General features: G+C 40.7%; 1 pseudogene; it reads left to right on the top strand.

Moving 5' to 3' along the window:
- Positions 1-4,237: 4,237 nt before the first annotated feature.
- LOC101001700 lies at positions 4,238-25,656 on the top strand (annotated as a pseudogene).
- The last annotated feature ends 479 nt before the right edge of the window (positions 25,657-26,135 follow it).

Genomic DNA, 26,135 nt, shown 5'->3' on the forward strand with positions numbered 1-26,135 from the left:
GGTAAGACCAAAGCAGAATCACATATGTGGATTTAGGATACACCTTCTACTCCTATTACAACTCCTAGGCCTGGAAGATCCATCTATTCTTTGGTCCTCTTTTAATATTTGATTCAATTCAACACACCTGTATTATTCTCCAATAGGGTGGCAAGAATTGTACAATGACATGCTCACACTTGCCTTCAGGGAGTACATAGTAAGTTGAGGAGAGGATAGAACTCTATGAGTCCATGTAATTCATTGGGTTAAGTGATTTAACAAAGGCTTGCTTAAAGTGCTATGACTCCAGAGATGAAAGAGCAATCATTCTGAGTAGCAGGGGAGAGTGGGAGTTGAGCAAGAGAGAGTGGGAGTTGAGAAAGTTACTGAGAAGAAATGATACTTGAGGCAGGCTTTAAAGCAGTTAGGAGTTGCCAGCTGGGATGAGAGTTTTGAGCAGAGGGAACAGTGTAAACAAATTGATGGGAATTTAAAAGTATCTTGCTTATTTGGGAAGTTCTAAGTTGTCCCCATACCTTCCAAGATATGTAATAAGAATTAATTCGGCCAGGTATGGTGACCCGTGCGTATAATACCAGCATTTTGGGAGGCCGAGGAGGAAGGATTGCTTGAGGCCAGGAGTTTGAGACCAGCCTGGGCAAGATAGTGGGAACCCATCTGTACCAAAAAATACAAAAATAAGCCCAGGGTGATGGCACAGGCTTGTAGTCCCAGGAACTTGGGAGGCTGGGGTGGGAGGATCACTTGAGCCCAGGAGGCTGGGGCTGCAGTGAGCCGTGAGTGGACCACTCTGCTCCAGGCTGGGTGACAGAGCAAGACCCTGTCTCAAAAGTTAAAAAATAAATAAATAAACTGTTTCTTAAAAAAAGAATTAATTACAAGGTGAGGTTAACAAGGAAGGTTGTACGTTATGAAGAATATTGTATATGATTGTAAGTTTAGACTTGGTCCAGTAGCAATGTGGAGTTATTGAAGTTTTTAAGCAGGAGAATAAAATGATCAGATTGAGGATGATGGCTCTGATGGTAAAGTATAATCAAGTTTAGCTTTCCTAATGTCCTTTCTTTGATGCACTTAACAACTTGATCATGGAAATTAAACTTAACTGCCTTTACCCTAAGAACCCATGTAGTTCTTCAAGTTCTTGGAATTTCTTGGGTTTCATGGAGCCTCTAGTCTGCAGTGAGGCATTGCCTTTTTTTTTTTTCTCCCCCTGTTTTCCATTTTGTCATTCCTGCAGTTCAAGGAAGGGGCAGTGAGTCATTAGCTCACCCGCCATGACATTTCTGCTACTTTATCTTTCTCCTTAAGCTAGTTTCTCAACCTCAAACTTAGCCTCTGAGGAGGCATCTTGGGTGGGGCCTAATCTTAAACACATAAATTTTAAATAATCAATGGCTCTGAAAACCAGGTCCTTAAATATTAGTAATTTAGAGAGATTACCCAAAAAGAATGCTCTTTTGACCTCTGAGTTACATGTGGCTGGTCAAGAATAATCTATATTGTTTAACTTTAGTGAGGAAGTGACCATGATATATAAACCATGATCTGGAAAACAACTAACTAACCACAGTGCAAATAGGGAGTGAGGGGAAGTAGGTGAGAATACGGATCATATAGTCTTGATTCAGTAGTGAATTGCTCGGTGAAAGCTTTCCCTATTTTAACACTCCTGCTTATAAAAGGAAATAGTTTCCTTTTCTGCCTTTTTTTTTTTTTTTTTAACTTTAAAAGCAGCCTAAACCATAGTTTCTTTTTTGCCTGGTATTGAGTGTATGCCAAATCTACCCTAAACTGCACAGATGGAAAGAATTAGTCTATGTCTGTGGTACCTCTGGGGTTGAATATTTTTAGTACTGAAATCTTTAGCTAAAGATTCCTTTTTCCAACACTCTCAAAGAATCCCTTTATTGTCATCCAATGAAAAAACTTACTGAGATAGAAATTAACAATATCAGTTTTTTATATATTCCTTTACGGTTTATTATGAGTTTTCACATACAGTGTCATTTACTCCTCAGAATAACCTTGGGAGCTATCTTTCCCATTTTACAAATTATGAAAGAGGCCAGGCATGGTGGCTCACGGCTGTAATCTCAATACTTTGAGAGGCTGAGGCCAGAGGATCACTTGAGGCCAGGAGTTTGAGACCAGCCTGGGCAACAAAGTGAGGACTAGTGTCTACAAAAATTTTAAAAATTAGCCAGGTGTGGTGGCACATGCCTGTAGTCCCAGCTACTCGGGAGGCAGAGGTGGGAGGATCACTTGAGCCGGGGCATCAAGGCCACAGTGAGCTGTCATTGTGCCACTGCATTCCAGCCTGGGTGACAAAATAAGACCCTGTCTCAAAAAATAACAATAGTAAGTAAATAAATAAATGAGCAAATTAAGAAAGAAAATCCTGGTTGCAATACCCAGAGAGTTGGAAAAATCTGAACTTCAATTAGGCTTCTCATCTTAGTTTAGGGTTTTCTTCTACCTCCCTGACTCTATTTTATTTTATTTTATTTTATTTTTTTGAGACGGAGTCTCGCTCTGTCACCCAGGCTGGAGTGCAGTGACCGGATCTCAGCTCACTGCAAGCTCCGCCTCCCGGGTTCACGCCATTCTCCTGCCTCAGCCTCCCGAGTAGCTGGGACTACAGGCGCCCGCCACCACGCCCGGCTACTTTTTTGTAGTTTTTAGTAGAGACGGGGTTTCACCGTGTTAGCCAGGATGGTCTCGATCTCCTGACCTCGTGATCCACCCGTCTCGGCCTCCCAAAGTGCTGGGATTACAGGCTTGAGCCACCGCGCCCGGCCTCCTGACTCTAAACGGCTGTCTATTTTTCCCTCACTAGCTATAAAACTTAGGAAAAATTTTATTTGACTTTCAATCTCAAAGCCCAGTTATTTTTCATTAATCAATTAGTTCAACGAATATTTATTCAGTGCCTACTATGGTCAAAATAGATGCTGGGGATACAGAACTAAGTAAGACAAAGTAGCTGCTCTCACCTGGAGCTGACTTTCTAGTTGACGGTAAAGAAGAAAGTGAGTTTCCATTGATAGAGGGTTTACTGTGTGCCAGGCATTGTTCCAAGTGCTTCACATTTAACCCCTAACTGATGGATCCTATCCTCCCCACAGAGATGAGGAAACTGAGACACAGAGAGGTTAAAGAACTTGTTCATGGTCACCCAGCTAACAAATGACACCACTCTAAGATTTGGAGAGGCCAGAATTAAGTGGCTTAATGACTGTGCTTTCCTTTTCTTTCTTTTTTTTTTTTTGAGATGGAGTCTTGCTCAGTCACCTAGACTGAAGTGCAGTGGCGTGATCTCAGCTCACTGCAACCTCCACCTCCTGAGTTCAAGCAATTCTCCTGCCTCAACCTCCTGAGTAGCTGGGTTATAGACACACACCACAGTGCCCGGCTAATTTTTTTGTATTTTTAGTAGAGACAGGGTTTCACCATGTTGGCCCGGCTGGTCTTGAACTCCTGACCTCAAGTGATCCGCCCGCCTCAGCCTCCCAAAGTGCTGGGATTACAGGTGTGAGCCACTGTGCCGGGCTCTTTTTATTTTTCAATGCAGTTGTCTTCCATTCAAGTAAATAAAACGAACAGATAAAAATTTTAAAATTAAATACAAATAAAATTTAAAAATAAAAGTTTTTCATTAGCAATCTTCCTGTACGCGTCTTTTCCTATTAGACCTTATTTGATTTTTGTTTTAAATTGAGATGGGGGCAACAACATCTCCCTTTTCACTAAGGGAGATTTGGTTCATCTGTAAACAATAAACATGCTAGCCTTATATACTATAGAGAAAGAAAAAAAAAATTATGCAAAACTCCTAATTTGCAACTTTGCTGTTCTATCTAGAAACAAAGTCTTTTTTACTAGTCCAGATTTTTATCTTACAAGCAACAAAAGTTTACAGCAGAGTAAATAAGCTCTTTAAGCTATTTATATGTCTCAAATATTTCATAATAAAAAGTGAATGAAATGACTGCCTTTTGCAAATTGCTCTAATCTCAGCCTTCTTTATAAGCTTGTATTTAAAAATCTATTTATATGAAATTTCAGAAGCAGCCTTGCCTTAAATGAGCACTACTGAATCTTCCTAACAAGATTATGTATTTGTTATGTGGAAAGCAAAAATAGGTATCAAATTCATATTTGAATTTTGCATTTGGAGACTTCCAGAGGAATGGGTTGACAAATAGCTGATGATTAATTGGATCTGCTAAATATGGGTACCATTGAAGTGTGCCCACCAGAATGCATCTCTACACCTCCGTTCACACGAATCACTTCCTCTGGAAAGGCGCCCATGGTAAAAGTAGGCATATGGGAATGATTCACTTGGGGAAAGTTGTACCCAGAATATCAAAACAGTTTGCTTTCTGTCGCTATATTCTTGCCATAATTTTTCTACCCAAAGGAACCACCTGCTATTATGGCTGTGACACCTGAAAAGCTTTCTGTATATTGCAGGAGATTGCTCATGTGTGGGTGGATTTTCAGGCTGTTCAGCGGTATTTTAAAAAATGGTTCTTTGGGGAAAATATTCTCAGAGACTGGAACATTGCCTCGTCTTATCAAAACTGCTCTGTAGTCATGTTCACAAATACCTTCAAACATTGGGCTACAGATGGAATTCAGTAGAAGACATACTGAGCTAATTTCCTTTGTGTGACATTACCCAGAGAAATCAAGCTGTCAGTATCCTGAAGAACAAGGCCTCAAAGGGAGATGGTGGCCAAAGCCATAGGAAGCAGAAATGATTGAAGGGCTTGCCCTTCAAAACCTTCTTCCCATTCTCCCAAATTCAGCTTTTCCAACTAAAATGTATTACAAAACAAAACAAAACAAATAGACCCAGCATGTCTGACTTGGGATGGTTGTACACTAATAATAAAGATGGTAAATACTAGGCTGAAAAAAAAATCCTGAATCCTAGATCTTTCTTGATATTCCAGAATATATTTATAAAAGGGAATTACAGAAACAGTTTTAGGCATACAGAATTTCATACTTTGGGATAACTAGAGACAGTCATTTCTAAATTACGCTTTTGCTTTATCAAACTTTAGTTCAGTCATTTAACAAATATTTAATGAGCATCTCTTTTGTGTGAACACTATTGTGAGTGTTACATAGTGAACAAAGCATTTTTTAAAAAATTCTTTCTTCTGTGCCTTCCCACAGTGCCTAGGTCAAAAAGCTAGAAGTGGGCTGGGTGCAGTAGCTCACGCCTGTTAATCCCACACTTTGGGGGGCCAAGACAGGAGGATCGCTTGAGCCCAGGAGTTCGAGACCAGTCAGGGCAATAAAGTGAGACCCCAGTCTCTATAAAAAATCAAGAAATTAGCAGGGCGTGGTGACACACACTTGTGGTCCCAACTGCATGGGAGGCTGAGGTGGGAGGATGGTCTGAGCCCAGAAGCTCAAGGCTACCGTGAACCATGTTTGCACCAATGCACTCCAGCCTAGGCAACAGAGCAAGACCCTGCCACAAAAAATAAACATAAAAAATAAAACAGCTAAAAAGATTCTCTTGCAGCTAGGGGTTGATACATAATTGACTTTTTGCTAGTTATATGTATTTGCATAAGTCTTGATTTCTGAACAAACTTTAGTGAGGGAAAAGGTGATCATGGCAATTTATTCATTTTGCTATCTAAAATGGCTCTGTGGTATGATTCTGGAGCCAACAGACTTGTAGAGACTTCCTGATATCCAGAGCATGACTAAGATAGTGTGTTTCTGAAGCTAGAAAGTGGTTGATGGCTTCTTGATCCTTAGCTTCCAGACCATGGCAGGAGCGGCAATTCTTCTAACAGGCCAGTTCTGCAGTATTATTCTGTGAGTCATTCCTGGAGGCCACATTTACAGCCCACCCCACCAACCCTCCAGTGGTTTTGCAATCCTTAAATTTAGTGACATTTCAGTTATCTCTTGCTGTGTAACAAGCATCCCAAAAACTTAGTTTGCCTGGGAAATTCTGCTGATCCTACCTGGCAGCACATGTGTGGTTGTATTCAGCTGTCAGTGGCCCTATGTTGTCTCACTTGCATGTCTAGGATTTTGGCACAGATGCCTTGAAAGGCTGAGCCGTCTCTCTCCTATGCTCTCTCATCATTCAGTAATCTAGCCTGAGCTTCCTTACAGGATGGCTGCCTTCTTCTAAAAGAGAGAGTAGGAGCCGTAAAGCCTCTAAAGGCTAGGTCTGGAAGTGACACAGCATCACTTCTGCTTCATTCCATTGGTCAGAATTAAACCGAGGGCTAGCCCAGATTTACAAGGAGGGAAAAATAGACTTCATCTCTTTATGGGAGTTGTGGCAAAGACACATTGCAAAAAGGTGTGTGGAACAGGAAGGATTTTTGTAACATCAATCTACCACAACTGTTTTGAATCCCTTTCTGCTTCAAATAGCTAGAATGGCTTCTGTTATCTGCAACTGAATTCTGGCTGATATAGAAAGCATGCAGTGAGACCAGATAAGAGGCTGCTATCAGAAGAGTGTACATTAGCTGATAAATGACACTTACCAGTCCGTTTCTGGATTATCATCAGTTTCTTTACTGACGATACCCTATTCCATCCCAATGTGTCCTTGTTTGAATTGATTGAAATCTTTCATTTATCTCCACTAATGCCAACTGTGTAGCTGTGAGTAGACAATATAATATAATATATCAAGTCTATAATATAGTATATATAATATAATCAAAATATCATATTTTGATAGCAGCCTCCTATCTGGTCTTCGAGATAGAGGAAGATTTGGGGCATATTTTGAAAGCAGAGCTGACAGTATTCTGATGGATTGGAAATGAATATGAGAGAAAGTGAGGAAGATGCCAAGGATGGAGTCAAGAGTGACTTCAAGGTTTTATGGTAATCATGGTGCTATTTATGGAGATGAGGAAGGACAAGTTTGGAGAGAAAATTCAAGAATTTGTTTTTGAATATGCCTATTAAATGTCAATCAGGCAGTAAGGTATAGGATTCCGGAGTTTTAGGGAAGAGGTATGTGCTGTTGATATAAATTTGAGAGCCATGTGTATACAAAAAGACATTTAAAGATGAGAGACTTGATTTGATTAACAAGGGAGAGGTGTAGGGAGGGAGATACTGAGCACAACAATGTTTAGACATATGGAAGATAGATGAGTACGCTCCATTTCAGTGTATACAGGAATCCCTGGAGACACTTGCTAACAATGTAGATTCCAGGGTCCTAGTCCAGTAAATTCTGATTCAGGTCTAATGAGGCCTGGCAATCTGCATTGTCAACAAAGCAGGTTATCCTAAAGTGGGTAATCTGGGAATATCCTTTGAAAAACACTGAAATAGACTACCATCATCTACGAAAACATTTATGGGTCCTTACATTTCAGGATGTTTCTTTTCTTTCTCCCCATTTCCTCTCATCCATTATGCATGAAAGACTTTTGTAAGATGTGGAGAGGGGAACTTGGGCTTTTTCTTTTTTCTGATTGCCTTTTGCAGAGTGGTGGAAAGTTAACTACGAACTCCTGCTGGGAAAAGAAGAGACGACGTAGGCCTAAAAATCATGTCTACTCTGCAAGAGAGGTGTATTCTCCTTTAAACACCCAGTTTGATGCCCAGTGGTAACACTTTATGAAGCAAGACCAAGAGCAAAGTCAACATTTCTTTGTTCCTTAATTACAAGCAGCATGTGCGCCTTGCATATCTCAGCAAGTGATACAGTCATACTCCCCCAAATACTGAATGGAGGGTTGAGAAGATTAGATGAAAAACAAATGCTTAGCAGCCTGCTGTAGATTGTACTTTCATATCTATCAAAATTAATGTTGATTAAGCCTCTATAAAGGGAAAACGCCCCTCCCTGTTTATACCATCATTGATACAAGACTGAATTCTTATTGACAGTGAACCTGTATTTCTGAAATATATAAATGTGAAAATATGTTCACTCCTATCCAGTCTGAGACAGTGAATCAAATGTTGTTGGCGGTAAAATTAGACAGACATAGTCTCCTCTTTTGCAGTTCAGTAGTTGCAAGAGGGCCTGAAGCTGCAGTAGCCATGTGCTGTAATAATGATTGCATTGATTAAGTGCCAATTACTTCTGGAGACTTTTCAAAGGCTCTGCTGCAGAGTTGAAACTAGGCTTTCTGTCTGATATTAGGTACATCTCTGTAATGCTAGGTGATGGCTGGTTTGGGATCTCTGGCAATTACTTCTGTCATGTGCTTTAATCAACAGCGTGCCTACTATTATAACAAGTCCCCACACCCACTGTGAAGCATTACTCAGACTCTCTTTCCCTTAGCCCCCACCCTGCTCACATGAACCTGAGCTTCTGACCCATAGATGATTAAGTTGCCCTGATGAATCATCCTCAGTGGGATGGGGCAGCCTTCCAACCACAGCCAGATCTTTACCACAACCAAGTGCTTGTCTGGAGGGATGATGGATCCTACAGGCCCAGCCAGAGGTCAAATTACCTGTCTAGCTATTCTGCTGGGTATCAGTCTTCTGGCAGGCACCCTATTTAGCACATGCTTCCATTAGCAAATAATTAGGAAGGACCTATGCTTGCATATAGTTCCCCAAAAAATTATTTGCAACAAAGTTTTGGATCTAATCATCATCACTGGCTGATTTTGCCACCATCTTTGAAATAGTTGGCAGACTGTGATAGAACATTGATGGACTGAAAGTTGAGCTAAAAGAGTGACTAAGTCACCAACTTGCTGTGTGACCTTGGGCATTTATTTCAAAACAAGGGGATTGAGCAATACATTTTCTGAGATCCCGTCCAACTCTAGCACTCGGATTAATTTCATTTTTGCAGTGAGCTTCTAATTCATTTGCCAGAGGCAATTGAACTAATTCACTAGGGCTGTCATTCAAAGTTCTTCAAACTGGGTGACTTAAGCAACAGAAATTTATCTTCTCACAGTTCTGGAGGCTGGGAATCCAAGATCAAGGTATTAGCAGGGTTGGTACTTTCTGAGGGAAGTGAGGAAGGAATCCATTCCAGGCCACTCTCCTCGGCTTGTAGAGGGCCATCTTCATCTGCATATGGTGTTCTTCCTTTGTGTGCATCTGTCTCCAAATGTCGCCTTTTTATAAGGATAGCAGTCATACTGGAGTAGAAATGCCCTAACAACCTCATTTTAACTTGATTACCTCTATAAAGACCCTATCTCCAAATAAGGTCACATTCTGGGGGACTGAGTGTTAGCACTTTAACATATGAATACTTGGGGGACACAGTTCAATCCATAACAAAAATTAAGTATCAAATATAGGTAAGGAATAAAGAATAATGCTTTGGTGACCTTTAAGCCTAGTAACTAATAGGGGCATGGTCAGCCAGAAAGTAAGCATAGATTGTCAAATTTATGTTTTACCTCTAATGGCTTAAACCAACATTAACACTAATTTTATCTCCACATATGGATATTGTGTAAGAGTCAGCTCTGAATTCTCTTCTACCTGAAATTTTTCAGCGTTGTCCTGCTTTCCAATATTATTTCATCTGTTTTTATAATTGGATGTGAAATTTCTTGAGAAAGAGTCCTATGACTCTTTAACCAATTACTTGTTCAAAGGAGTCCCCAAAGTGTTAAGTAGGTAGGTCATTGTTTAATTAAATGACCCTGTTGAGATTTGATTGAGTTTGGCCCTCAGAGGATATAATTATAAGCGGAATATGCTTTCCTGTGCTGATATGGGTTTCCTGATTATATAATGTTATTGATATATTAAGAAGAGAGAAAAGGAATGCATTAGATTCTGATGACTCACAGCTACACATCTGGCATTAATGGAAATAAATAAAATATTTCAATCAATTCAAACAAGGACATGTTGGGATGGAATAGGGTATCATTAGTAAAGAAACAGACGATAATCCAGCAACTGACTGGTAAGTCTCATTTATCAGCAAATGTACACCCTTCTGATCACTGATCTGTTTTCCAGAGTCTCTCTAGCCTGGAAATCCACTAGGTGGAGCAAAGGACCAGGAATTAGCTGCCCAAGAGCTCTCACAAGCAAATATCGACCAGTACTGCAGCTATACCTTTTCCTCTATACAATCTAGATAAAGGCTGGGGGAAAATTGAGTTTCTGAAGCTGCTTGAGATCGAATGTTCCGTGTTCATTAAAATGGACAGTAGCTCAAGGAATAAAGAAACTCAGATTTGCTGAGCTCAACATGATTACTAAATACACAGGAGGCACACCCATCTTGGACTATTTCCCCATGGCTTGGCTCTCATTACATATTTCCTTTCTGCTTTCATTGGTGGCAGATGGAATTTGGGACAGACCTCTTATCCAAGCTCCTGTATTCGAAATATCCTATGCTTAGATCATACATCTTTTTCCCGCCTACTCTAGGCATCCCGAAGTTCTGGTATCAACCTGGTTTCTATTTAAATATATTCTCTTTGATTCCAGGCCCTTGGATTCTAACATTTCCTTCCTTGGATTCCAATCTTGTCTTTTTTCTGCACTTATGTGTCAGTTAACTGAGCAGATGCCAAATTCTTATTTGAGGATTTTTAAGGTGTAAAGGGAGACTGTCCTTGTTTCCCCATCAGTTCTTTGTCCCTTGTGCAAAGTGTACTCTGCCTTTGTATTCAAACTGCAGTTGTTAACTGTCCTATATCTCAGTCAAAATCTGCTAGCAATAGGAGGCATGATTTATTTATTACAATCATCATTCCATAACACGCAAGTCCAACACTTGCAGAGGGAAACTTGAGATAGGAGGTAAGCTCCAAATCCAAAGTTACTCTGTTTTACATGGCTATGACTCTGTGGCAGGATAATCTATTTAAATATTAATTTCTTTGTCTACTTTCTGTACTTTCTCTACCCCTTTGACCTAAGTAAGTTAGGTAGGCCCTTAGTAATTTCTTACCTTAGAGATATTTTGCAGAAGGATCTAGCTGTCTGTAGATAAAACCTGAACTTAATGAAGATAGTATTATCAATGTCTTTGAAGGCAGCAGGAAAAGGAAAGGAGAAGATTTCCCAAGAATATAAAGAAGTTTTCAGTACATGGGTGAGGGTGAGTAGGACTACATATGGCCACAGGAGAGTATTGGACTGCAATGAACATGTCAGTTGTAACCAGTATGTATTGACAACTGGCAGAATCTCTGCCAGGCTTTGGCGCCATATAAGACTCCAGGACCTTGCAAAACCCTTGCGGTGGGGAGTCCAAATAATGACTGAGATTACAATTTCTGCCAATCAAGCTGGGTGGGGACTCAGAGTCAGATTTAAGTAGGTGAAAAGCAAATGAAGAAGTGAGATATTACTTGCACATCTGAGTTTATCTGAGTTTCCTATTGGCTACATTCTAATTAAGAGTTCATCATGGAGGTCTGTGATCTCAGAGCAGTATAGAATGGTGGATAAAGTATGGTCTCTGGAAACAGGCTGCCTTGGTTCAAATCTGAGCTCTGCTACTGATTAGGTATGAATCCTTGTACAAGTTATTCAGCCTCTCTCTACCACAGTTTTCCCCCTGTGAAGTGGGGATGATAGTGCGTGTCTTACAAGGTTGTGGTTGAAAAATCAGTACCCGACATATAGCAAAATTAAATGAATGTAAACTATTATTTCTATAGGGTTTTTTGCATCACTATGACAGTTGTTGAAATTTAAATTAATTTTTAAAATACACAATACACACAAATGGTACAAAAGTTTTTAGAAGAGGTACCATGAAAGATAAAGGTATACAACAAAAAACTCCTACTTTTCCTCCCCAGATGCAACCTGTGTCACTAATTGTATATGACACAAATGAAACTCCTTACTTATGTTTCTGCACATTTCCCCCTACTTAACAGTGCATTGTGAAAATGTTCTTTGATAGTATTCCATTATATGGATATATTCTAGATTATTAACTTATTGTACTAGTCTTCCTCATGGACTGGTTTTTTGCTCTTACAAATTAATACTGTAATACAATCTTTGTACCTACATCTTTGAGCATGTCTGGAAAATTTGTGGGATAAGTTCCTAAAAGTAGAATTACTAAATTCAAGGCTCTGTGCACTATAAAATCTGATAGACACTGTCAGATTGCCCTCCCTACAACAAATTATACTCCCGAGGCCAAGGCAGGTGGATCACGAGGTCTGGAGTTCGAGACAAGCCTGGCCAACATGGTGAAAACCCATCTGTACTAAAAATACAAATATTAGCGGGGTGTAGTGGCAGATGCCTGTAATCCCAGCTACTTGGGAGACTGAGTCAGGAGAATCGCTTGAAACTGGAAGATGGAGGTTACAGTGAGCTGAGATAGTACCATTGCACTCTAGCCTGGGCAACAACAGTGAAACTCCATCTCAAAAAAAAAAAAAAAAAGAATGCCAACGGAGGAGGTTGTTCACTTTTCTAATATTTGCCAATCTGTTAAGTCCCCTCATAATTTGTATTTGTATTTATCTTAATAATGAGATTGAACATATTTTTCATATTTAAAAATCCCATTTCTATTTCCTTTTTGAGAAACAATCTGCTATAAAAAGCACTGTTCAGAAGTGACAATAACATATCTGACGGTTATACGAAGATCCTTCTAATCTCATCACCAGGAAAATATGTTTCTGCCATCACAAGCTTCCTGACAGTTCCATTATGTGATGTACTCTGAATTCTTTGTGGTTATCCCTCAATTCCACTGCACCAGGGAGCTAAGAGAAGATTTTTGTTTCCTTCAGTATATCTGGCAGTGAAAGGCACCCAGGGATCAAAGGATGAAAGTGATAAGATGCTTCCTTGGACACATTCTTAGACGCAGTCACTTCCTCAGAGAATATGGAGAATCCAAAAGCAAAAGAACTTGAATGAATCTTTGCAACCAAGACACCCCAGGAACAGCTTTCAGAGGTGAGAGAAGCAGAATCACATTTTATAAAATGTCTGAATAATTTTAAAATGATTACCTTGTGCTGTTATACTCATTACAGTTTTTCTGTGAAAGTGAAAAATAAGTGAAATGAGAATAGTTCAATCAAATGTCAGCCATTTATCAAAAGAACCTCAGGAAACCATAAGCTCCTTTTTCTAGGCTGTTATCTGGAGAGGAAGAGACACCGGGAGAACTGCACAGTCAGAGCTAACAATAATGTAAGGAAGAAGGAAAAAACTAATCAGAAGTGGCTGTTCTGTCTGACACATACTATTTCTTTTCCAGGAAGGAAACACTGCTAACTAGGGAGCCAAATCCAAATTTAGAGATTTAATTAATTTTCCATTTGAAAGTTACAGTTAGGATAATCAGTGTCTACCTGCAGGACACCCTCTCTGCCACCCTAAGCATTAGTACACCTGTGTGTGTAATTGACCTAGAAGGTGGACTGTTATTCCAACCATCAGATGGGCAGAATCTAAAATTTTAGGTATCATCTAGTTCGTCATTTTACAGGTGCAGGAATCTAAGATGAGAGTCAGGTGGTTTCTTCAAGGCTACACTGTGGAGAGTGGGTACCACTGCTGAAAAGGGAATGTAGGCTCTTCACCTCATCATACTGTAGCATAGGGCTCTTTGCATCAGTAAAACCAGCTATGTGGCTTCTGCAAGGTTCCTATTCAAAGACATGTTTACATATAAATCTATATTAGTCTGCGGGATTACTGATAGCAAAATATCAACAAACCAAAATATACCAACACACCAATACCAAAATATCAACTAATACCAACAACAAACAAAATACCATAGACAAAATGTCTGTTAAACAACAGACATTTAGTTCCCACAGTTCTGTAGGTTGGGAAGTCCAGGATAAAGATGCTGACAGCTTCAGTTCCTGGTAAGGGTTCTCTTCCTAGATAGCAGTCAGCTGCCTTCTTGCTGTGTCCTCACAAGACATAGAGAGAGCCCTGATGTGTGTGTCTCTCTCTTGTTTTTTCTTTCATTTTGAGACAACCTTGCTCTGTCCGCCATGCTGGAGTGCACTGGTGAGAACCATAGCTCACTGCAGCCTCAACCTCCCGCCTCAGCCTCCCAAGTAGCTGAGACTACAGGTGTGTGCTACCACACTGGGCTATTTTTTTTTTATTTTTAATAGAGATGGCGTCTCACCATGTTGCCCAGACTGGTCTCAAACTCTGGGCTCAAGCGATCCTCCTGCTTTGGCCTCCCAAAGTGCTGAGATTACAGGCATGAGCCACTGCACCTGGCTCTTTCTCTTCTTAAAAGGGCACTAATCCCATCACAAGTCCCCACCTTCATAACCTGTTCTAAATCTAATTATTTCCCAAATGCCCCATCTCCAGGTACCATCACGTTGGCAGTTAGGGCTTCAGCATATGAATTTGGGAGGGGAGGGAACACAATTCACTCCATTGCTCTTCCTCTGTATGCATTCGTTGTTGTTGTTGGCCTCCTCCCCCAAGGAAGAAAGCTCCACGGATTTCGTCTGTTTCACCGACTTTAGCATTCTCATCAGCTAAAACAGCAGCCACACCTATATTCAATAAACATTTATTGAATGAATGGATTTACTGAGTGCTTGCTGTGTGCCAAACACTGTCCTAAGCACTTTAGATTAACTTTTAGAATCCTTATAATGGCCTTCTAAGCTAGGTACTATTAGTCCCTTCATTTATACATGAGGAAACTCAGACATGGAGGGGTTAAATAGTTGCCCTGGTTTCATAGAAGACAGAGCCGAGGTTGTGAAATAAGGCAGCCTAGCTCCTTAGCTCATTTTCTTTTCTTTCCTTTTTTTTTTTTTTTTTTTTTCCTGAGGCGGAGTTTTTACTCTTGTTGCCCATGCTGGAGTGCAAGGGTGCAATGGCTCACTGCAACCTCCGCCTCCTCGGGTTCAAGCAATTCTCCTGCCTCAGCCTCCTAAGTAGCTGGGATTACAAGCACGCGCCACCACCCCCAGCTAATTTTGTATTTTTAGTAGAGATGGGGTTTCACCATGTTGATCAGGCTGGTCTCGAATGCTTGACCTCAGGTGATCCACCTGCCTCAGCCTTCCAAAGTGCTGGTATTACAGGCATGAGCCACTGCACCTGGCCCTTTAACTCATTTTCTTTTCCATTACGCTATGTGCAGAGTATTATTTTCCCCGACAACTACTAGGAGGTGCCTATGGAGTTTAAAATCTGCATAAATGTAAAGTACAACGTTGGCTAATGTGTTGGCTTTTTTCCCTAATATTCCATAGTTTCTAGAAATGCTTCTGATTATAATACCTAAATTCTTGCATATAAAAACTGTCCTGGTGAGGACAGTGTTGCCCCTGCACTGTTGTTATCCAGGCTTATATTCTAGGTGTGTATTACTTGTTCTAGTCCTGTGTTTCTGGTAGCCAGGGGACGGGTTCCCTCCTACTCAGATCCTTCCCAACACAGTATTACCATTGACTTATTTTTCCATTCTCAGAGTCTTCTCATCATTGTAAAAAGTGATAATAAGTAAGGTTATTGATGGCAAATGGACTGGGGGTGGGGGCAGAGGCCTGTGGAGAAGATCTTTAGAGGTGCACCAGTAGCAAAACATGACACAGCTGTGTTTTGAGATAAAATGTCATCTTACTGGTCAGGATGGACAGTCCAAGAATATCACATAAATTCCATGTTTACTATGGGCTGGGCACTTTTATATTGTATGTTATATAATCCTTACTCATAGCTGATAAGGGCTCATAGCTAATAAGAGGAAGAACTGGAATTTGAAGCCAGGTCTGTGTGACTTCAGATGTCTGCTCTTTCACTGGCCTGTTGTTGCCTTCTTTCCAGGGAGAGCACCATCCCGTAAAAAAGTGAGATGGCAACGCACCTCATCCACTCTTTAAGGTAAGTATTTGCAGTTCTTAGGGATAGCAAGTGTGTGTGACCAAATTAGGAAGCATATTATGCTACCATCATATCACAATCTGATCAAAAAGTAAAATTCATCAATGTACCAGTCATACCTCTAACCAATCTCCAATTATTTTCTGTAGCACACTGCATAGACTTTCTCTCTCTCTCTCTCTCTCTCTCTCTCTCTCTCTCTCCCCCCCCCCCCATTGAATAGTTATCCCAGACTGAAGTGCAGCGGCACAATGATAGCTCACTGTGTCTTCGAACTCCTGGGCTCAAGCAGTCCTCTAGCCTCAGCCTCCAGAGTAGCCAGGAATACAAGCACGTGCCACCATGCCCAGCTAGTTTTTATTTTTTGTAGAGATAGGGGTCTCACTATGTTGTCCAGGCTGGTCTTGAAATCCTGGTTTCAAGCAATCCTCCAGCCTCAGCCTCCCAAAGTGCTGAGATTACAGGTATGAGCCACCCTACTTGGCCCTTTTCTTCTTTTTTTAAACAGCTTTATTGAGATAACTTACATACCATAAAGTCCACCCATTTAAAGGGTACAACTCAATGGTTTTTAAGTATATTTAGAGAATTGTGCGTCATCACCATAATCTAATTTTAGAATATTTTCATCACTCCCCAAAGAAACTGTGTACTCATTAGCAGTCATTCCCCAATCACTACCTCCTGAGCCCCAGACAACCACTAATCTATTTTCTGTCTTTAGATTTGCCTATTCTGAAGATTTCCTATAAACGGTTTCATGCGTTACGTGGTCTTTTTGTGACTGGCATCTTTGACTTAACATGATGTTTTTGAGGTTCATCCACATTGTGGCATATATCAATACTATATTTCTTTTTATTGCCTGCAAAGTCTCCTTTTAAAAAACCCTTCCTTTATCCATAAATGTGTTTTGAATTTGGGCTAACCTCTCCAGTGAGCCCAGCCTTGACCAGAGCCTGTTTCCTGGTGAACCAGCTTCCACATGTGACAAGGACAACATCAGAACAGGACAAACCGACCTTCAGTTCCTTTCCTGGCCGCTGCCAGTAGAAATCCCAGAATTTCTTCGAAGGACAAGGTGTGGCTCTGTAGATGGCAGGCAGGGAATGACATCAGGATCTGTCGTGGCAGGGGCCAATGGCACCAGTTCCTCACTCTGATTTGTTTTTGTTTTGTGTTGAGTTTAGATTTTTAGATTAAAGGTTTTTACTCAAAAGCTGCTTCTCCTCCGAAAACCATTTGAAACTTTATACAGCTGGCTGGCTCCAGAAGTTTCTGCAACCAGAAAGCTCGACTCTGCTGCCACCTGCCGTCTAAAGCCAGAAACAACTTTGGATAAGAGACCTTGTTCAGAACATGTTTGAATAAGGCATGAGTTGCAGTTCTGAAAAGGCTTTTTTCCCAACGCTATGCTTATATATTTAGGTCTCTTCTTTATGTCTGTATTTCTCCGTTTTCTGCCTGAAAGTTCTGATCCCTTGAAAACCCACCAAAAGAGTGTTCCACTAAAGCTTTGTCAATATGAAAAGACCCATACAAGCTTTTTTCCTTTCTTTAATCAGGCCTCAGGTGCTACAATTGTTCATTTCTTTGCTTCTTTCCCTCTCTTATGTCCTTCTTGCCTTTCATAGGCATTTGTTTAGTGTTTATTATGTAGCAGTTTTTGTGAGGGCTGTGAAGGTATAAAATGTGAAAGACTTGGGTCATTGCCTTCGAAGAAATTATACTGTGGGTGATGGTTCTGCCCCGATAGCCAGGATGGCCTGCTGAGCAGTGAATCCCCTAGAGTTTTTTTCTATGAAAAAAAGGCATAAGTCTGCACATATTTTTTACTTTTTATTTTTAATCTAAAAATACTTTTTGGCGATCCTTCCATGCCACATAAATCTATTCCACTTTATATAGAATTTCACTGTATTTATGAATCATGGTGAATTAAACCTTTCCCCTATTAGTGGGCATTGAGATCATCATTGTTTTACTTTTACAAACAATGCATAAGGGAACTTCCTTGTACATATCTCTTGGAGGTACATTTCTGAGTATTTCTTTAGGAATACACACCTGGAGGTAAGTTTACTGAGGCAAAGGTACCTATGTTTTTCATTGTAATAGGTAGTGCTAAATCATTCTTTTCAAAAAGCTGCCCAATTTATGCTTCCACCATCAGATTCAGATTTCCCATTTACACACAATAAGATGGACACTTTATGTTTTCAGGCTTTAGTTTCGGCCAATCTGATGAGTAAAAATTGGTATTTCATTGTTTTAATTTGTCTTTCCCTGCTTATTTAATAAGATTAAGAATATATTTTCATATGTTTATTGGTTATTTGTATTTTCAATTACTTGTTGATATCTTTTGCTCACTTTTTGTATATTGGTGTGTCTTTTTTTCTTATTGACTCATAGGTGCTCTCTATATATTCTGGATTTTAATTGATTGTTAAGTTTGCTGCAGAATAGGCACTGTATCTACAATTTCTTGTTCTCACAGCAACCATGGAAGGTAGGTTTTGTCATCCCTGTAGCAGAATTGTCCTATCTGAGCCTAAATGTCCACTGGGCATGTGGGGCATGTGATCACCCCTGTCCCCAACATATATTTGTATGATCTGAGGGACATGAGACTTTTGTGTGTGCACATATGCCTGTGCATGTGTGTGGGTGTGACTGTAAGAAAGGAGAAAGTTCCAGTACAGGTGCATTGGAGGCAGTGGGAAGAAGAGAGGGAGGGAAGGGAGAATGGAAGAAGAGAAGGCAGAATGGAATGGTGTGGTGCCTAGTCTCCCAGCCCAGCCTTGGTTTGGTAGAGGAAGCTGTGGGGGCATCAGGGGCAGGCAATGGTGTTTCAGGGCCCAGGTGACAAAGCACAGTGCAAAGCGAGAGGAGAGTTTCTGTTTCTCCTAGAATACAGCAGAACCACTTGACAGGCCTGCTGAGCAGCAGCAGTGAAGTGTCAGGAAGGTGCGTCCTCCTGGCAGGCATGGCAGTGGTGACAGTAGCCAGGGGTCCTTTCCAAATAGCTTGTCGAGAGAACATGGGCATCTGTGAGAGACCTCCTCTAGGCACCTGGAAATAACAGAGGAGATTCTGCGGTTATGCAGCCAGGAATCAAGTGGTCAGCATATTCTTGTGCTGGCCTCACTGTTACCCATGGGCATGGATGGCCCTGGAACATTTAGTTTACATGTGTGGGGGGACACTGAAGCCCAGAGAGTTTAGGTAACTTGCCCAAAGTCTGCTAGCAAATAAGTATTGAAGAAGCCAAATGTCCTACATCTTTGTAACTTTATTTTTAATGAAAAAGTAAACTTTAATGTCGAAAATGCAAACTGTAACCTTTCAAATACGACTCCCAAGAGGGATCATCATGCAAAATCAGAAGAAATGATTCCTTGAATATTTTTATGAAGCTGGGCCTGAAAAGTATAGAGCATTGACAGATTCTGTTAAAATCAACTCCCCACAACAGGACATGTAAAGTCCCAGGAGGCCCATTAGGGGAAAGTGTCACAGTTCCAGATTTTTTATGGCTGTACTGTAGAAGAGGCCTTCCCCACCCACTCTACCAGTCAAACTGGGACTCCCGCCTCTGCAGGTCACAGGGACTCAAGTTCAACTAGACTTTCCCCCAGATTCATTCAGATCCAGATGTTATCAAGACCCAAAGATTACCTGCCCCAGGCTTCATTCAGAAATCTCACACATCATTTATTCAACCTGTCAACCAACAATCACCGAGTTTCAGTTTGGGATCTCAGGCACAGTCCTAGGCTTGAAAAGGATAAATAGATAAAACCTACTGGTTCTGCCTCAGGAATTTTACAGTTCAGTGAGGGAGGCAACAGGTAAATGGATATTTACAGCACAGCAGTAAGTGCTATGAAGAGGGGAGCCCAGGACCATGAGATCCTAGAGGAAGGTCAAGTAATGAAAACTGGGGAGAGGTCATTTAAAAAACAACTTTTTTTTTTTTTTGAAATGGAGTTTCACTCTTGTTGCCCAGACTGGGGTGCAATGGCACAATCTCAGCTTACTGCAACCTCCAACTCCAGAGTTCAAACGATTCTCCTGCCTCAACCTCTGAATAGCTGGGATTACAGGCGCGCGCCACCATGCCCGGCTAATTTTTGTATTTTTAATAGATACGAGGTTTCGCCATGTTGATCAGGTTGGTCTCAAACTCCTGACCTCAGGTGATCTGCCTACCTCGGCCTCCCAAAGTGATGGAATTACAGGCATGAGCCACTGTGGTCAGCCAAAAAATTGTTAAATTGTGTATATTTGACATTTATAGCACAATGTTATGGGATACATATAAATAGTAATATGGTTACATTTATGAAGCAGATTAATGTTTCTATCATCTCAAATAGCTATTTTTTTGTGGCAAGGGCAGCTAAAATCTGCTTATGTAACACAAATTCCCAATATGATACAATTTTTTTTTTTTTTTTTTTTTTGAGATGGAGTCTCGCTCTGTCGCTCAGGCTGGAGTGCAGTGACGTGATCTCGGCTCACCGCAACCTCTGCCTCCCGGGTTCACGCCATTCTCCTGCCTCAGCCTCCTGAGTCGCTGGGACTACAGGCGCCCGCCACCATGCCCGGCTAATTTTTTGTATTTTTAGTAGAGACGGGGTTTCACTGTGTTAGCCAGGATGGTCTCAATCTCCTGCCCGCATCGGCCTCCCAAAGTGCTGGGATTACAGACACAATTTATTTAACTTTAGTCTTCATGTTGGACCTTAGATGTTGAGACTTTTCATGTTTTGTATCCTTTGACCTACAGTGCCTCATTTCCTCTCCCCACCACCCAATCATGGTAACCACTCTTTCATTCTCTATCTCTGTGTATTTGAGCTCTTTTAAAAATGCCATACATAAGCGAGGTCATGCAAAGTTTTCCTTTCTGTGTCTGGGTTATTTCACTTAGCCTAGTGTCCTCCAAGTCCACCCATGTTGTGGCAAATGACAGGGTCTCCTTTTCTTTTCTTAAGACTGCATAATATTCCATTGTATGGGGGGAGCTTCAAAAGGTTCATGGAAAAATGGAATTAAAAGATAAAAATGGAAAGTATAAAGTATGTCTCAACATAACCTCCATCAAGTTCAAGATGCTTTTGAAAGCAATGATACCAGCCATTTAGTCCATCTCTGAAGAACTGAGGGTCTTGGGAATTTAAACACATCTGTGCAGTCCTTTTTACATTATTAGCTGAAGAAAAATGGGTGTACCTTATAGGGTTTTTTTAAGATTAGGAAATCAAAAAATGTCAGAAGAATACAAATCAGGACTGTAAGGTGGATGCCTAATGATTTCCCAGTGAAACTCTAAAAAGATTGTCCTTGTTTGATGAGAGAAATGAGCAGGGGCATTGCCATGGCGGAGGAGGACTCTCTGGTGAAGCTTTCCCAGGGATTTTTCTGCTAAAGCTTTGGCTAACTTTCTCAAAACATTCTCATAATAAGCAGATGTTATTGTTCTTTGGCCCTCCAGAATGCCAACAAGCAAAATGCCTTGAGCATCCCACAAAACTGTCGTCATGACTTTTTCTTTTGACCAATCTACTTTTGCTTTGAATCGACCATTTCCACCTCTTGGTGGCCATTACTTTGGGCTTTGTCTTCAAGATCGTACCTGTAAAGCCATCTTTCATCTCCCATTACAATTGTTTTGCTTTAGGAGCTTGATGTCACTTCTTTAAAATTTGTATTGAAAGCTCTGCTCTTGCCTGCAGCTGATCTGGGTGCAACGGTTTTGGCACCCATTGAGTGGAAAGTTTACTCAACTTGAATTTTTCAGTCAGATTTACGTAAGTGGAACCAGTTGAGATGTCTCTGGTGTTGGTTATTGTTTCTGCTGTTAGTCATCAATCCTTTTCAATTAGGGCATGTACAAGATTAGTTTTTTCCTTGAAAACTGATGTGGATGGTCTGCCACTATGGGCTTCATCTTCAACATTGCCTCATCTGTTTTTAAAACAAGTTATCCATTTGTAAACTGCTGATTTCTTTGGGGATTGTTTCCATAAACTTTTTGTAAAGAATCAGTGACTTGATCATTCTTTCACATAAGCTTCACCATACCTTTGATGCTTCTTCTTGCTTCAATTTTAGCAGAATTCATGTTGCTCTGACAGGGACTCTTTTCAAACTGATGTGTTATCCTTAGTGTCTCTAACTAGATCCTGTCCAGACATGTTACAAACAAGTTAGTACTAGTTAATTTTGTTGCAAACAATTTTGAAATCCATATATAGTTTTTGGGGTTTTTTTTGTTCTGTTTTGTTTTTGAGATGGAGTCTCGCTCTGTCACCTAGGCTGGAGTGCAGTGGTGTGATCTCGGCTCACTGTAAGCTCCGCCTCCCAGGTTCACGCCATTCTCCTGCGTCAGCCTCCTGAGTAGCTGGGACTACAGGTGCCCGCCACCACACCCGGCTAATTTTTTAATATTAATATTTTTTAATATTAACGAGGTTTCACTGTGTTAGCCAGGATGGTCTTGATCTCCTGACCTCATGATCCGCCCACGTTGGCTCCCCAAGTGCTGGGATTACAAGCGTGAGCCACTGTGCCCAGCCACATAGTTGTTTTTTGTTTTTTTTTTATAATACAGACTTTCCATGAATTTTTTGAAAATACCTTGTATATACACCACAAAACCCATTTTCTTTATCCATCCTAAATGTCAATAGGCACTTAGTTTGTTTCCTTTCTTGGCCATTGTGAATAACATTACAATGAACAGGGGAGTGCAGACATCTTTATAAGGTGATGATTTCATCTCCTTTGGGCATATACTCAGGAGAGGGATTGCTGCATCATATGGTAGTTCCATTTTTAATTTCTTTTGGAGCCTCCATACTGTTTCCTATAATGGCTACACCAATTTACATTCCTACCAACAGTGTACTACGGACCTGAAACCATAAAACTCCTAGAAGAGAACATAGGGGAAAAACTTCTCCACATCTGCCTCGACAATGGTTGTTTTTTGAAACGGAGTCTTGCTCTGTCACCCAGGCTGGAGTACAGTGGCGCATCTCGGTTCACTGCAACTTCTGCCTCCCGGGTTCAAGCAATTCTCCTGCCTCAGCCTCCCGAGTAGCTGGGACTACAGGTGTGTGCCACCACGCCCAGCTAATTTTTATATTTTTAGTAGAGATGGGGTTTCACCATGTTGGCCAGGCTGGTCTCAAATTCCTGACCTCAAATGATAGACCCGCCTTGGCCTCCCAAAGTGCTAAGATTACAGGTGTGAGCCACTGCACCCGGCCTGATTTTTTTTTTTTTTTTAATATCACATCAGAAGCTCAGGCTACAAAAACAAAAATAAATAAATGGGACTACATCAAACTAAAAAATTCTGCACAGCAGAGGAAACAATCGACAAACTTAAAAAGCAACTGATGGACTAGGAAAATATAATTGCAAACCACATATCTGATAAGGAGTTAATATCCAAAATATATAAGGAATTCTTACAACTCAATAGCAGAAGAAAAAATAACCCAATTTTAAAAATGGGTGAAGGACTTTTCTGCCTCCACTGCCACCAGGGCGCCCGCAAAAAAGCTTGCCGTGAAAGGGGACAAAAAAAGAAGCAGGTTCTGAAGTTCACTCTTGATCACATCCACCCCATAGAAGATGGAATCATGGATGCTGCCATGCTGCCAGTTTTGAGCAGTTTTTGCAAGAGAGGATCAAAGTGAATGGAAAAGCTGTGACTCTTGGTGGAGGGGTGGTGACCATTGAAAGGAGCAAGAGCAAGCTCACTGTGACACCGGAAGTGACTTTTTTCCAGAAGGTATTTGAAATATCTCACAAAAAATATTTGAAGAACAATAATCTATGTGATTGGTTGCGCACAGTTGCTAACAGTAAAGAGAGTTATGAATTACGTTATTTCCAAATTAACCAGGACAAAGAAGAGGAGAAAGATGAGGATTACATTTTATTTATCTGGAATATTTTGTATCAATTCTTGAATAAAACTTGGGAACCAAAAAAAAAAAAATAGGCAAAGGATCTGAGCAGACGTTTCTCCAAAGAAGACACAAAAATGGCCAACAGTTATATGAAAATGTGCTCACCATCGCTAATCATCAGGGAAGTGCAAGTTAAAATCACTATGAGGTGAGATGCCACTTCACACCTGTAAGGATGGCTATTATACAAGTGCAAGTACTACTTGTACTTGGTGAGGGCATGGGGAGAGGTTTTTATGAATGTTTTCTTTGAAGAGGTGCCCCATAGAATATAACTTAAATGACAAGTGAGAATTTGTCACAAGGAGGAGGAACAGCAGTGTGTCTCAGAAATGTGAGAAGCTCAGCAGTACCAGCTGTGTGATGGTTGGAGCTGCAGGAGATGAAATTTGAAGGGTGGGCAGGATTAGATCAGTCAGGGCCTTTGTGCCCTCTCTTTGAGCCTGGGTTCCCCCCAAGGGCAGAGCCTGAGACGAGAGCTTGCATTCAGGTAGTTTATCTTGGGACATTCCCAAGGAACTGGAGTGAAAAACTGGGCAGGTGAAACAGGAAGGAGGAAAAACCATTCCAAGGACATGCTAGTAAGCTGGTCGTCATTATAAGCCACTGGTCCTTGATTCCACAGGGATCGGAATTGTCTTTCTTAGACATCAAACAGGAAGCATTGATCTACCAGCTCCTGACCCTCATTGATTAAGGCTTGTTCCTGCCGTGATAATCATGCTTCCAGGTGCACATGTATAGACTATCTGAGCCAGCTCCTGAAAGTGTCCCAGTAGCAGAGAAGCCCTGGAACAGAAAGCAAGGGACAGACAGCTGAGGAGAGCTGATGCTGGGTCACATCAGCTCATAGCTGCAGCAATGGTGGAGTGAAAAGGTAGGCCAAGGAATGTGAGCAGTACGTGGGAGGTGTCTCATGTACTTTACTAGGGAGCTTGAAGTCTTCCCTGAAGGTAATAAAAATCCAACAATGCAATAAAATTTATTTTTCAAGTTCACCCTGGCAGCCCTATGGAGAAAAATTTAGAAAGGATTAGGATGAGAGCTGGGGTCTGTAGATTAGCTTTTAAGGGTTGTCTGTTATATCTAAAATGTTGTGCTTATGTGACCATGTGATTCTTCCTTGGAGAGGTTCAGAGTTATTGTTGGATTCTCAAAGTACTCCATGGCCCAAAATAGAGGCGGGTGATCATTAAGGCATCTAATGCAACTGTGATGATGAGAACATGAACCAAGGCTGTGGGTGGTATGGCCAGGTGTAACTGGCATTTCTCCAGGCATATCAACCTGAGGGTATGGTTGGGGTACAAAATGCTATAAGCAGGATTATAGTCAAGCACTGCATAATGACATTGTGGTCAAATGGACCACATATATGATGGGGTCCCATAAGATTATCATGGAGCTGAAAAATTCCTATAGCCTAGTAACCCCATAGCTGTCATAAAGTCCTAGCACAACGCATTACTTACGTGTTTGTGGTGATGCTGGTGTAAACAGACCCTCTTGCTGCCAGTCATACAAGAGTCCAGCACATACAATTATGTACAGTACATAATACTTGAGAATGATAATAAATGACCATGTTACTGCTTTATGTATTTACTATATATTTTGTTGTTTTAGAGTGTATTCCTACTTATTTAAAAAAAAAAAAGGTAACCATTAAACAGCCTCTGGAAGGTCCTTCAGGAAGTATTCCAGAAGAAGGCATTGTAATCATAGGAGATGACAGCTCCATGCATGGCGTTGTCCCTAAAGACTTCCAAGTGGGACAAGATGTAGAGGTGGAAGACAGTGATATTGATGATCCTGACCCTGTGTAGGCCTAGGCTAATGTGTCTTTGTGTCCTAGTTTTTAACAACAACAAAAAAAAAGTTGAAAAAATTAAAAATTTAAGATAATAGAATAAAGCTTATAGAATAAAGATATAAAGAAAAAAATGTTTTGTACTGCTGTACAATGTGTTTGTGTTTAAGCTAAGTATTATTACAAGAGTCAAAAAGTTTAAAAAATTTAAAAGTTTATAAAGTAAAAAATTTACAGTAAGCTAAGGTTAATTTATTATTAAAGAAAAAATATGTTAAAATAAATTCAGTGTAGCCTAAGTATAGAGTGTTTATAAAGTCCACAGTGGTGTATAGTAATGTCCTAGTCCTTCACATTCACTCACCACTCACTCGCTGACTCACCCAGAACAGCATTGAGTCCTGCAAACTCTATTTATGGTAAGTGCCCTATACAGGAGTATACGTTTTTATCTTTTATACTGAGTGGAAAAAACAAAACTGTTTTTACTCTCCTTT

Source organism: Papio anubis, chromosome 1, assembly GCF_008728515.1.
Source record: "Papio anubis isolate 15944 chromosome 1, Panubis1.0, whole genome shotgun sequence".
Lineage (NCBI taxonomy): Eukaryota > Metazoa > Chordata > Mammalia > Primates > Cercopithecidae > Papio > Papio anubis.